At 37.1% G+C, this 12,386-nt stretch overlaps 1 protein-coding gene across 10 annotated transcripts in view; it reads left to right on the forward strand.

Annotated features, from left to right (window-relative positions):
* Positions 1-12,386, forward strand: part of LOC131156200 (probable protein phosphatase 2C 51) — a 138,909-nt gene that overhangs the window by 15,436 nt on the left and 111,087 nt on the right. The gene's annotated exons all lie outside the window — the stretch shown is intronic.

Genomic DNA, 12,386 nt, shown 5'->3' on the forward strand with positions numbered 1-12,386 from the left:
TGTTAATGCTCCTCCATTGTAAATCTTAGAGCTCTTCAAATTGTTTGATTCCCTTTGCTGAATTTCTTTCTAGCTAATGTTTTTTCTGAATTATGAGATTTTAATTCTTGTCTCCTAAGGGCGAGTGGCCTCAATCCTGTTCTATCTAATAAAAATCCAACGTGTTTGTCATCAAAACTTGGTGTCACAAAGGAAGATAGTCCACAACCTTGTTCATGCTTATGGCTGCTTGTCGTGTGCCCATTCACTTTGCACCAATCATGTACTGTTAATTGTAGTGTAAGATTTATATTTTGATGTTTTGCTAAAGGGAGAGTAGCCTAGAAAGCTCTTAAAGGAAAGATGAGTGTCAAATTTGTGTTTTGCATACTTGCCTGCCCTCCTAAACACATTGTCTACATTTGTGTGAATAAACGAATCATGTTGATTTATGATGCTTTTGCTTCTTCATGCTATTGTATTGTTTGCTACTGTTTTTTTTTCTTTTGCTGCTACTTTATTTTCAATGATTGTGAATGTGCTCATGTGATTGATCAGTTAACACTTCAAGATGAAGCTTGTGTGCCACTACTAGTGCTACATGGCTCTCACAATAAATGAAGTATTTGGCTTGTGAGAGTTGGTACCAGATCATGGTTTGCTACTTCAAGTTGATTGCCTTTCGTTTGCATGCTTGCTTGAAGCGTTGGTTGGAAAACTATGCCTCCAAAATTTCATGCCACTAAAAATATGGAGCGTCGAGCATGTCAATAAGGTGATCATAGAGATGATCCAACTTGCCAACCACGTTTGCTTTGTGCAGGTGGACCCAGAAGCAATAACAAGTTTCATTATGTACTTAATGGACAATGGAAGCTTTGCAACTTGTAACCTTTTAGCCCCCGTTCGGAACCACTTTACTTGTGCAAAAAAGTGATGTTTGGCTTGCACCCAAATAAGGATTTATTGCAAAAAGTACTTTTCAAAACCATTATATTGGGGAGAAAAATAAGTACTTTTTGAGAAGTAATTCAGATTACTCTGGCTCGTGATTTACTTTTGGTTGCTTGTAAGTAGCTAATGTTCATAGGCGGTGGAAAACTTGTAAATTTAAACAACTTATAGGCAGGGCGGTTATTTTATTAATTAAGGATTAATGATAAATTTAAAAGAAAACACATAAATTTTTATGTTTTTCCTTTTATTTTGCTTTGTTTTTCCTTTTTCTTTTTGAGGATGTAGTATCCTCACTATGATTGTGTATTCTCTTAGTATATCTTCTTTTATTATAAAAAAAAGAATTAATGGTAAATTATAATAACAATAACATCATTAAACTAGTAATATTGTAAACATAAATTAATAATACTATCATTAATCAGAAAAATACATTTCCACTAGTTGTTATGAACGATCCCTAGTTTTCGTTCTTGGAAACACCAGTTCTACTAAAATGGAATATTAAAGTGAAGGTGATAAAACCTCAAGCATTTGGTGGTGCTCGTGATGCTGAGGAGTTGGAGAAAATTTCCTTATTGGCATGGATCAATACTTCATTGCAATTAGTGTTGACTTGGAGGAAGCTAAATCCATGAGTACAATGTACTTCTTTAGGAATGCCAAATTGTGCTTGCAAATCAAGAACGGTTAAAATTGTAGATGCACAATTAGTACTTGGGAAGACTTGAGAAGGAAGTTTAAGGCTCAATGATCCACTATGAATGTTGAGTGTAGTGCTTGGTGTAGCCTACGTGATCATAAGCACGCATGACCATCAAAGATTATGTGAAATGGTTCCTTGCCTTGATGTTTGATATTTGAGACATGTCAAAGAAATATATTGTTCTACTTCCTTGAAGGGTTGAAACGTGAGCAAGGGCTAAGCTCCATGGGCAAAAAGGGTTTGAGGACTTGGTTATAGCCTAGGTGGCTGTAGAAAACTTGGTAGACTATGGTGGAGAGACTTCCTCCACTATTAAGAAGAGTGCTTCATTAGGTGGGGATGATGGAAGTTCTTTCAAGTAGGGTAAACCTAAGTGGGGGAGTCAATGGAAACTCAACATCATCAAAGGACTTCATCCTTATCTCAAGCCTCCAACATTTGGTGGTAAGGCAATATTGTATGTTTCCTATACTGAGACCCTAATTGAGTTGCCAGTTGCCATTACATGCCTTGTAAATATCCATTGCTGAGGAATCATAGGGACCAAAGGAGGGTGAGGAGGAAATCACTAGAGGAATGGGTTCAATGTGGTTGCTTAATGCACTGGAGAGGTTGATGAAAAAGAACCAAAAGGAGCCCAAGGTAAGGACATGATGTTTGCAGACCTAAAGGTCAATGGGAGGAGCTCTTGTGCCATCATTGACATAGAGGCTACCCACAACTTCATCTTGCAAGGTGAAGCATAGAGACTTTGCTTATCTAGGCTGCATGAAAGTAGTGAAATCTGCAGCCCAACCCACATTGGGAGTGGCGGAGCATATGTTTGTAAAGCTTAGTTCGTGAGAGGGACTTGCCAACCCCACTGCTATGATGGATGTCTTTCAAGTGATACCGAAGGTGGAATTCTTGAAGGAGACTAGGACCATTGGCCACCCTTATGCCTTTTGCATGAACTCTAATCTTAATAGGTGATTACCCTTTCATGGTTCAAGTCGCTGCGAAGAAAAGGGATGATGAGTAGTGCTTTTTTATTACAGAACTCAACAAAGGTTTGAAAAAGCATGAGCTAACTTTCCTCGCTCATTGGTGTTGTATGAAGTGGGACAAGAGCTATCCAAAATGTGTTAAACGGGTTCCACATTGTGAACTGGATAAGGAACCTAATAACTTGCCTTGAGATTGAGTTGTTACTTATGGTGAAATCTCCTAGTAAAGGGCTATATTTGATGGCATAACCAGAGTTAGTTGAGTTAAAGAAACAACTTGATGAATCGTTTGAAGTGGGTTCCACATTTATTTGACAGTGGTTCATCTATCCTAACTCCCTCAACTCTCTAGTGGCCTCGACCACCTTGAGGTACCAGTATCACCAAGTGAATTTCGCCTTGCTTTCTATAGAGGCAAGACAATCAAGATTACAATCCTTGCTTTCAATGTAGCAAGGCAAATAAATGTTACAAAATATGTAGATTATGAGAGTACATGGTATTTTATAACAATAGGTGTACCATTGAAAGATCAAATGTGAATCAAAATTTCCAAACAAGTTATTGAGATGCCGCACAAGAGGTTTGATGAAAATAATTCGCTTTTTAAAGAAAATTAAGAGATTAAGAGCAGGAAGCTTGGAGAATGTATTAGCACTAGTCAAGGACCTCAAGGTGTTCTTTTAGGCTTAGAGGGCAGTTTCGTGGTCAAAGGTGTTTGTTTTTGCCTGTTGGTTTGCATCAATTGCTTCATTCAACTAGCTGTTAATTCAGAAAGCAAAAATCACTTGCCAAAAATAGTAGGATAGGTTGACTTGTTCAACTTTTTTGCCTAGGGCTAGTCATAGGACTGATTGATCTGCCAAAACTAGGCAAGAGAAGCCCATAACAGTTTTTTTTTGCTTCCATTTAAATACTTGTGCCATAAAATGATCAAGCACATGGAATTTAAGCACACTACAATAAAATTAAAGAACAACAAATATGAAAATAATGGATGGATGTTCATAAACTTCTCTCAAAATTCCATCTCTAGTCTCTAGTAACATCTCAAATTCAAAATCATGAGTCTAAATAATTTGTGATCATCTAACTAGGGCTAACAGTGAGGTCCAAAGTATTGCTCGAAAAAGGAGACCATACAATTGTTCTTCACGCACATTGTGAAGTATTAGGGTGTTCCTTTAGACATAGTCACTTATTGAGACTCCATATTTGTACGGAACTTTTTGGTTAGAATTTGTTGAGTTCCTTATATCACAAACATTTTGTCAAGCTATCACAAATAGAGAGATGAGCTACTAGAGGAGTACATGCACCATCTTCTCAAAAACCAGTGAGAAGATACATGTGTGGCTCTATGTGGCTTACGTTTGTGTGAATGCCCAAAAGAGATCTACCACTAGCAACCTTTTGAGCTTGTTATAGGACATAGACACTAATGTCCCATGCAGTGGATGAGATCCACAGAGGGGAAAGACTCTTGGAGCCTACATCTTTAGCAAAGAATGGGGACTAAATGCAAAGATTGCCCAAGCCTATCTTGAGAAAGCTCCCAAAGAATAAAGAAATGGCCAGATCTAGGGAGAGGACCTTGGCACTTAAGTGTGGGAGATTTGGTACTTTTGAAGTGTTGAGGCATGATATACGTTGTTGGGCCACAAGCTAATAGCTTAAGTTTTTGGTAAAGTGGTAATCTAACTGTTGGAAATTATTTTATATTGAGCACAATGAGTATAATAATAATCACAAATAAAAATGAAATTATAAATAACTTATGTTGGAGGTTATTTATGTCTTTTAGTATTATTACTGTTATTATTATTAAGTGTGTTAGTATGTTAATTAGTGAGAGTATGGGTATTATTGTCATTAGAACATATTTAATTTGTATTATAAGTAGTGGGAGAGACGTATGTTCAAGTTAGGTGATTCATTTTAATCAAATCTAAACATGGTATCAGAGCGTCATCCTACCTAAACCCTATTCCCCTCACCATCATTGGAAAACACCATTCCCGCAACTATCCTTCCTAGATCCACCTTCACCCCATATTATTTCACAAAACCAACCATATGCCCAGAAACAGAATCCCCTGAAGCCCAACCTCACAAAACCACATTGCTGGAGGAGCCCCCACACGCCGGCACGTGAGTGAACTGGAACAATATTATCAAGCTGTTAGGCCTGTTTTTTGCTAAAAAATCCAACCTTTTTCGACCATGCACTCGTGTTATTCCGTTAATCTCTGTTCAGGGTTTTTGAAGGCTTCTTTTTTAGTTTTTTGGAGTAGTGGCAGTGGTTGTATGTTTGGTTGTGAGGCTATGGCAGTGCTATATCCATTGGTGAGTCGTTCATCTCGTTTGTGGTTGTGTTGGTGCTTCACATAGTTTGTGATTGTCATAATTAGTTTTGATTATTTTTCTTGTTTGACATTGGTGTGGTTGCTGATTTATGAGTGTTGGTATGGAATCTATGAATCCCAAAAATTTGTTTCCTACATCCCTGCCATAAATAATGACTCAAAAGTTGGATGGAAAAAACTATGTTCAATGGTCTAAAGTTGTTCGTATATATTTAGTAGGATTAGGAAAATCTGACCACTTACTCCAATATGATCCTTCTGATGAGAAGAGAAAAGACGTGTGGGTTCAAGAAGATGCTTTGATTGTGTCCCTCTTATGGAATTCGATGGAGCCAAAGATTTTACGGATGTGTATGCATCTAGATACATGCAAGGAGATTTGGGATTATGTCAATCTTCTATATTGTAGTAACATTACACACATGTATGATTTATCCCTAGAGTAATTTTAGTTACAACAAGGAGACAAGAGTATTGCAAATTATTTTGGAGAGATGAAGCGTATTCATAAGGAGCTTAACGTTGTGTAACCTATAACTGCCGATGTTCATGAGATGCAGTAGAAGAGGGAGCAAATGGCAGTTCTTCGTGTTCTAGGAGACTTAAGACCCAAGTTTGAGGCAGTCCGATCCCAGATTCTTAGTAGTGCCGAGCTGCCATCATTTGCCGATGTTTATTCTGGTGTCCTTTGTGCTTCCTTTAGAACGCATTCTCCTGCTCTTGCATTTGGCTTTGAGAGGACAGCCTTTTCTACACAAGGTGATTCTAGTTCTCTGCCAAACAATCACAAGAGTTATCAAGGTGTTTCAAGTGGCTGTAGTGGTAGAGATAGACGAGGTAGAGGTATTCCTCCCAAGTGCACTCATTGTGGACGGAGTAATCATACTATTGTGGAGTGTTGGGATCTTCATGGTAGACCTTCACGTGTTGCCAATGCAGCCACCACTAACTCCTCACCATTGGAGTTGAGTGGCTGGCATCGTACTGTATCCATGTCAGAGGAAGAGTATTCCAAGTTCCAAAAGTACCCAGCGTCACAACAGGCTTCTCTTCCCATTGCATCTCTTGCCCAAACAGGTAATCCCACAACATGCTTGTCATCTAGTACTTCTCTTCCTAGTCCTTGGATCATAGACTCTGCCACCATTGATCATATCACAGATATACTCCACTCTTCAATATCCTGTGAATTTACCTTGTGTTACTTTTCCTGATGGATCCACCACTGTAGTCAATGGAATTGAGACTGTAAAACCCTCTTCATCTATTTTTCTTCCTTTGATTTTTTGTATATTCCCAAATTTCCTTTCAATCTTATGTCCGTTAGAAAGATTACTAAATCCATGAATTGTTTAGTGACATTCTTCCCTGATTCAGTGGTTATTTAGGATTTGAAAACAAGGAAAATGATTGGCGGAGGGTGTGAAGGTGGTGGACTTTATCAATTTGAGCTGCTATCTCCCTCTACTACCTGCACTGCTGCTGTCACACCTTTCTAAATTCATTGTTGTCTTGGTCATCCTTCTTTGGAAAAGTTAAAATGTCTTGTTCCTAATTTGAGTTATGTGTCTAGTCTTGATTGTGAGTCTTGTCAGCTAGGAAAGCATCATCGTGTCCCTTTTGCTTCCCGAGACAATAAACGGGCTGCAAGTCCTTTTATGTTAGTTTATTCTGATGTTTGGAGTCTTAGTAGAGTTGTCTCCAAGTTGGGCTTTTGGTACTTTGTAACCTTTGTGGATGACTATTCAAGAATGACTTGGCTATATTAATAAAAGATCATTCCGAGTAATTTCATGTATTTTGTGCCCTTTGTTATGAAATAAAGATTCAAATTGGTTTGCTAGTTCAAATACTTTGAAGTGATAATGCAAAAGAGTTTTTCAGTGCACAATTCACTAATATGACTCAATTTGGTATTGTCCATCAATCATCCTATTGCCACACTCCTCCACAAAATGGGATTGTAAAGAGGAAAAATAGACATATCTTTGAAATCATGCATATACCAAAAGTGTTTTCGAGTGATGATGTACTTACTACTTGCTATCTGATCAATAGGATGCCATCCTACTTAGTGATAAAATTCCCTACTCCATTCTCTTTCCTAATTCACCTTTATTCTCTCTCCCTCCTCGTATATTTGGGTGTATGTCCTTTGTTCATCAACTAACTCTTGGGGCGGATAAGTTGGATCCTCGTGCTATAAAATATGTTTTTCTAGGCTACTCATATACTCAAAAGGTATATCGTTGTTATAGTCTTGTGTTGCATCGCTTCTTTGTTTTTGCCGATGTTACTTTCCTCGAGTCCACTCCTTATTGCACCTAGTCCCCGAGAGCTCAATGAGTCTCTTCGTTTGCCTAATCTTCTAGATTCTATTTTGCTATCCGTGTCCAATGAACCATCTAAGTCTCCATGTAGTTTGAGTCCTTCTCATCGTCTTGATCATCCTAATTTGCTGGTGTATTCACAATGGCGGCTCCAAGGAAGAGAGTCCCCTCTAGCTTCTACTACCACACCTTTGGTTTCCTCATCTGATGATCATATTGCGCATGATGTTGACCCATCTATTGCTGTTCGGAAAGGTAACACACATGTATTCAACATCCCATTTCTAACTATGTTTGTTACGACTTCTTATCACCTTCCTATTATTGTTTAGTTACTGCTCTATCATTTACTACCCTTCCTAAATCTGTTTTAGAAGCTTTAGCCCATTATGGGTGGAGGGATGCTATGGTTGAAGAGATGAATGCTTTACATGACAATGGTTCTTGGGACTTGGTACCTCTTCCTCTTGACAAGTTTGTGGTTGGTTGTAGCCATGGTCTTAAATTTCCACGAAATTGTCGAATTTTAATTCGAAATTTCCGGTTTCCGTCACCTTTGAAATTGAAATGGCAATCAATTTCTGTCTTGCATAATTTTCGTCAAAATTTCAACGAATCATTCGACATTTATCGAAATCTCAAAAATTTAGCAAAACTTGTCGAAATTTTAACTATACAATAAAATTTCCTCAGAATTCAAATAAGAGATTTAGGAGTGAAGTGAAATTTCTCTTTTGGTTTATTTTATTTATTTTTATTGAAACAAGAGATTATTACTAGTGCTTTTGAAATTATATGAGAAAAAAAAACTTACAACAACTTTTTGTTGAACTACTCATGTCTAAACTATCATTATTTGTATGATAATTAATATTTAAATTATTTATGAATTTCATTTGTATTACTAGAATATGTTCAATGTACATTATCTTACAAATATTTTGATACACATACTATATTACAACTTTTCCACCTCATACACATCATAGATGTATTTAACTTGTAATATATTAGTCCTATAACTTACATTATTATGTCTATTAACCATTTCTAAAGTTTAACAAAGAATTCCATGCTTTACTACTGATATCCGTCATTTTTACAATTCGAAATTGAAATTGACATCGAAATCAAAATTTTTGTCGAAATTTTCATACTTTTAGAGCTTTGAAATTTGGGTCAAAATTGAAATTTAAGATCTTGGTTGTCCCTGGGTTTACATTGTGAAAGTCAACCCTGATGGTTCTGTGGCTCGTTTAAAGGCCTGTTCTTTTGCTAAGGGATACACTTAGGTGTACGGTTTAAGATTATTCTCATACTTTTTCTCTGGTTACCAAACTTACATCAGTACGTTTGTTCATCTCCTTGGCTACTTGTCACTGGCTTTTGCATTAGTTAGATGTGAAAAATGCCTTCTTGCATGGTGACCTTGGGGAGGAGGTTTATATGGAGCAACCACCTGGGTTTGTTGCTCAGAGGGAGTCAGACTTAGTGGGTTAGCTCAAGATGGCTCTATATGATTTAAAACAGTCTACGAGATTATGGTTTGGTCATTTCAGTGCTGTAGTACTTGAGTTTGAGTTTGGTTTTTGACGGTGTGCTGTGGATGATTCCATGTTTTATCGTCATACTTTGTTAGGGAGGATCCTTCTTGTTGATTATGTGGATGATATAGTTATTTTAGGTGATGATGATATAGGTATTCAGAGTCTCAAATGTTTTCTACAGACAAAGTTTTAGACTAAAGATTTGGGACTGTTGAAATACTTCTTGGATATAGATGTATGTAGATATTGTATGGGAATTGCTTTGTCATAGAGGAAGTATGTTCTTGATTTGTTGGATGAAATTGGATTGTTGGGATCTAAACCAGTTGATACACCCATGGATCCTAACAAGAAGTTAGTGCCAGATATGGATGATTTTCTACCTAATCCTGGACAATATCCAAGACTTGTTGGAAAGTTGAATTATCTCATAGTCACTCGGCCAAATATATCTTTTGCAACAAGTTTTGTGAGCCAATTTCTAGGTTCTTCGAGGACAAGTCATTCAGATGCAGTAATTTGCATCTTGGGATATCTCAAAGGTGCACCTAGGAGTGGTCTTTTATATTGTGATTAAGATCACACTTATATCCTTAGATATATAGATGCAGCTTGGGTTGGGTCGCCCTCCAACCGAAGATCCACAACCAAGTACTGTATCTTGGTTGGTGGTAATTTGGTTTTTTGGAAGAGTAAGAAACAAACTGTGGTGGCAAGGTCAAGTGCTGAATCAGAATATTGAGCTAGGGCTCACATTGCTTGTGAACTTGTCTGGTTGAAGAACATGTTGGAAGAATTATGGATGTCTCATTCTCAACCTATGAAGTTGACGTGTGACAATCAAGTTGCTCCTTATATTGCCTCCAACCCGGTCTATCATGAGCAGACAAAGCACATTGAAGTTGATTGCCACTTTGTTTGGGAGAAACTTGTGCAGAAGCTCATTAGTACCGCTTATGTGAAGTTGGATATGCAGCTTGTTGATTTATTCACCAAAGCATTGGGGGATGCTCGTGTTAAATTTATTTGGAACAAGATAGGAGCATTTGACATTTATGCTCCAGCTTGAGGGGGAGTGTTAGAGGTTATTTATGTCTTTTAGTATTATTATTATTAAGTGTGTTAGTATGTTAATTAATGAGAGTTAGTAAGGGTATTATTGTCATTAGAATGTATTTAATTTGTATTATAAATAGAGGGAGAGACCTATCTTCAAGTTAGGTCATTCATTTTAATGAAATCTTAACAACCTAAAAATCGTAATTTCTAAGAGTAGAATTTGTAGGTTGAAGCACAGTGATCTGCTGTCATAAAACCATATTTGCCATCATTTTGGTGTAGTTAGTACTTAGAGTTCAATCTCCAAGATTCGATTGCCTTAGCTTTTGGTAAGTTGCACATTAAACCAACTGGCTATGAACTAAACCCAATCTTAGCTAGAGTAAGGAAATTAAACAAGAAAATCATTGATATCTCTGTATTGGTTCATTGCTATATCTTAGCTTACTAATATTTCTATTTCACAACTAACAAAACTCTTTTATACAGGTGTTTGTAAAAGTAGTAGTTACTATATTAAATTCAAAACATAAAAAAACAATTATTAGATCAATATTAAAACCAAAAAATAAATACAGTATTGGTCATAATGAATTATAGAATAAATCATATATTTAAACCAAAAACTCATTATTTATTATAATCATGTAATTAAATCTTTTAATTACAAAATCATAAATCAATTTTATATTGAGACAAATTTCTTTCAAAAATCATCCAAAATTTTGAATCATAATTTGCATTTGGACCATTTCTAACATGGTATCAAGGCCAAGTTGTTTGGAGAACTTGGGTTCTAGTCTTGTTGCCCGCACTTAATGCTTGTTTGTTGAGAATTATCTTATTCACTATAATGGGTGTTGTTTATCATTTGTTTATCTCCCCACTTGCTGTTGGACTTCATGTGCAGGGGAGTGTTAAGGCCTGATTTACATTGTTGGTCCATAACCCTGACAGCTTAAGCTTTTAGGTAAAGTGGTAATCTAACATAAAGTTCTATGGAGAACAAGTTAAGTCTCGTTGGGGCTTGGATGGGGTCACTTCTTTGCAAATGTGATGAATTAACTTCAATTCTGGCCAAAGTAAGGAAGGATTCTTACAAAATTGATTGTCCGAGTTGGATGAAAATTCACCTAGTTTTTCATGTTAGTTGCCTTAATCCATTCTAGACTAACAATGAAGGTCCAACTGGAAATCAGTCAGAGCACCATTGAAGATCAAGCAATCCAATAGAAAGGAAGTTGAAGTGATCATAGTTTAGATCATGAAGGCGCGTCAATGACAGGAGTTCTTAGTGAAGTGGGAAGGCCTCGAGGATCGAAAAATTAATTGCTGTCAACCGAACACATGCATATGTTTGTGGACAAAGCTCAACAATTTTGTATCATCAAATTCTATGGTTACGTCAATGGCATAAGTGGGGAAAAATGTCATGAGCCAAGCCTGTGAAGGCATTCAATCTTGCCTAGGTTCACTTGTTTTGTGCCCATTCACCTTATCCATCATGCAAATAGTAGCGTAGGATTTATGTTTAGAGTTTGAGTTGCATTCATGTAATAATTGGAGTATGATCCCTCGAATGTATTGACGATTCCTTGTGCCAGAGTGAGAATATTTTGGGGAGGGTAAGTGTTCATCAACTTTGTATAATTCACTAGCATTATGTTCATGTTTAGCTTACTTGCCCCCTTCACTAAACACTTCTTGTCTATGAATGTTTAATGAAATGAACCACGACGCATTCGCTCCATGTGATGTCCTTCTCTTCTTTATGCTTATTTACTATTTGCTTTTTTTTCCCCTTTTGGTTATTTTCAATGCTTGTCAATCTGTTCGTGTGATGGGTATGCAGTTAAATTTGGGCTGATTAGTTAATGCTTGTTTGCCAAAGTAGTGCTGTACAGCCCTCCACACTGAATGGATTGTTCAGTCCATGACACAAGAGCAGGTGTCAAACTACCATATCTATCGAGACTCTTTTGCTTCATATTTTCCTCACTGTTTCAGTAAAAAAAGTTTTCCTTTGGCTCACCGACCTGTTTTTCAGCATACCACCATTGAAAGTTTGGATCTGTCCAGGTTCTTAGACATGTGCGATGCTATACAAAGGAGAGTCCATTTTCTAACCATACTGTGCTCTGAAATCATCCATCAAAAATCCATTGTCACACCAATAAACACTAGTGAACTTACTCTCTGCATCTGACACAGTGCCTCAATTTTTACCCTCAATATCTTTGAGACCTCACCTTCCTCTTCACCTTTCTTGTCTCCAGATGAAACACATTCTCTTCTTTGCAAGTGATTCTATCTTATGATCTTGCTTTTCAAACAGGCAATGCTACTGAATCCTGACTGAATTTGCCTTCCTCCAAAAATCTTCTTGTCAGAGTCAGCAGCCCAAGGAAGCACGAATAGAGTGCCATTATTAAGAGGCTTTTCCTCCTCTGCCTTCC

The sequence above is a fragment of the Malania oleifera genome, chromosome 5 (genome assembly GCF_029873635.1).
Source record: "Malania oleifera isolate guangnan ecotype guangnan chromosome 5, ASM2987363v1, whole genome shotgun sequence".
NCBI classification, from domain to species: domain Eukaryota; kingdom Viridiplantae; phylum Streptophyta; class Magnoliopsida; order Santalales; family Ximeniaceae; genus Malania; species Malania oleifera.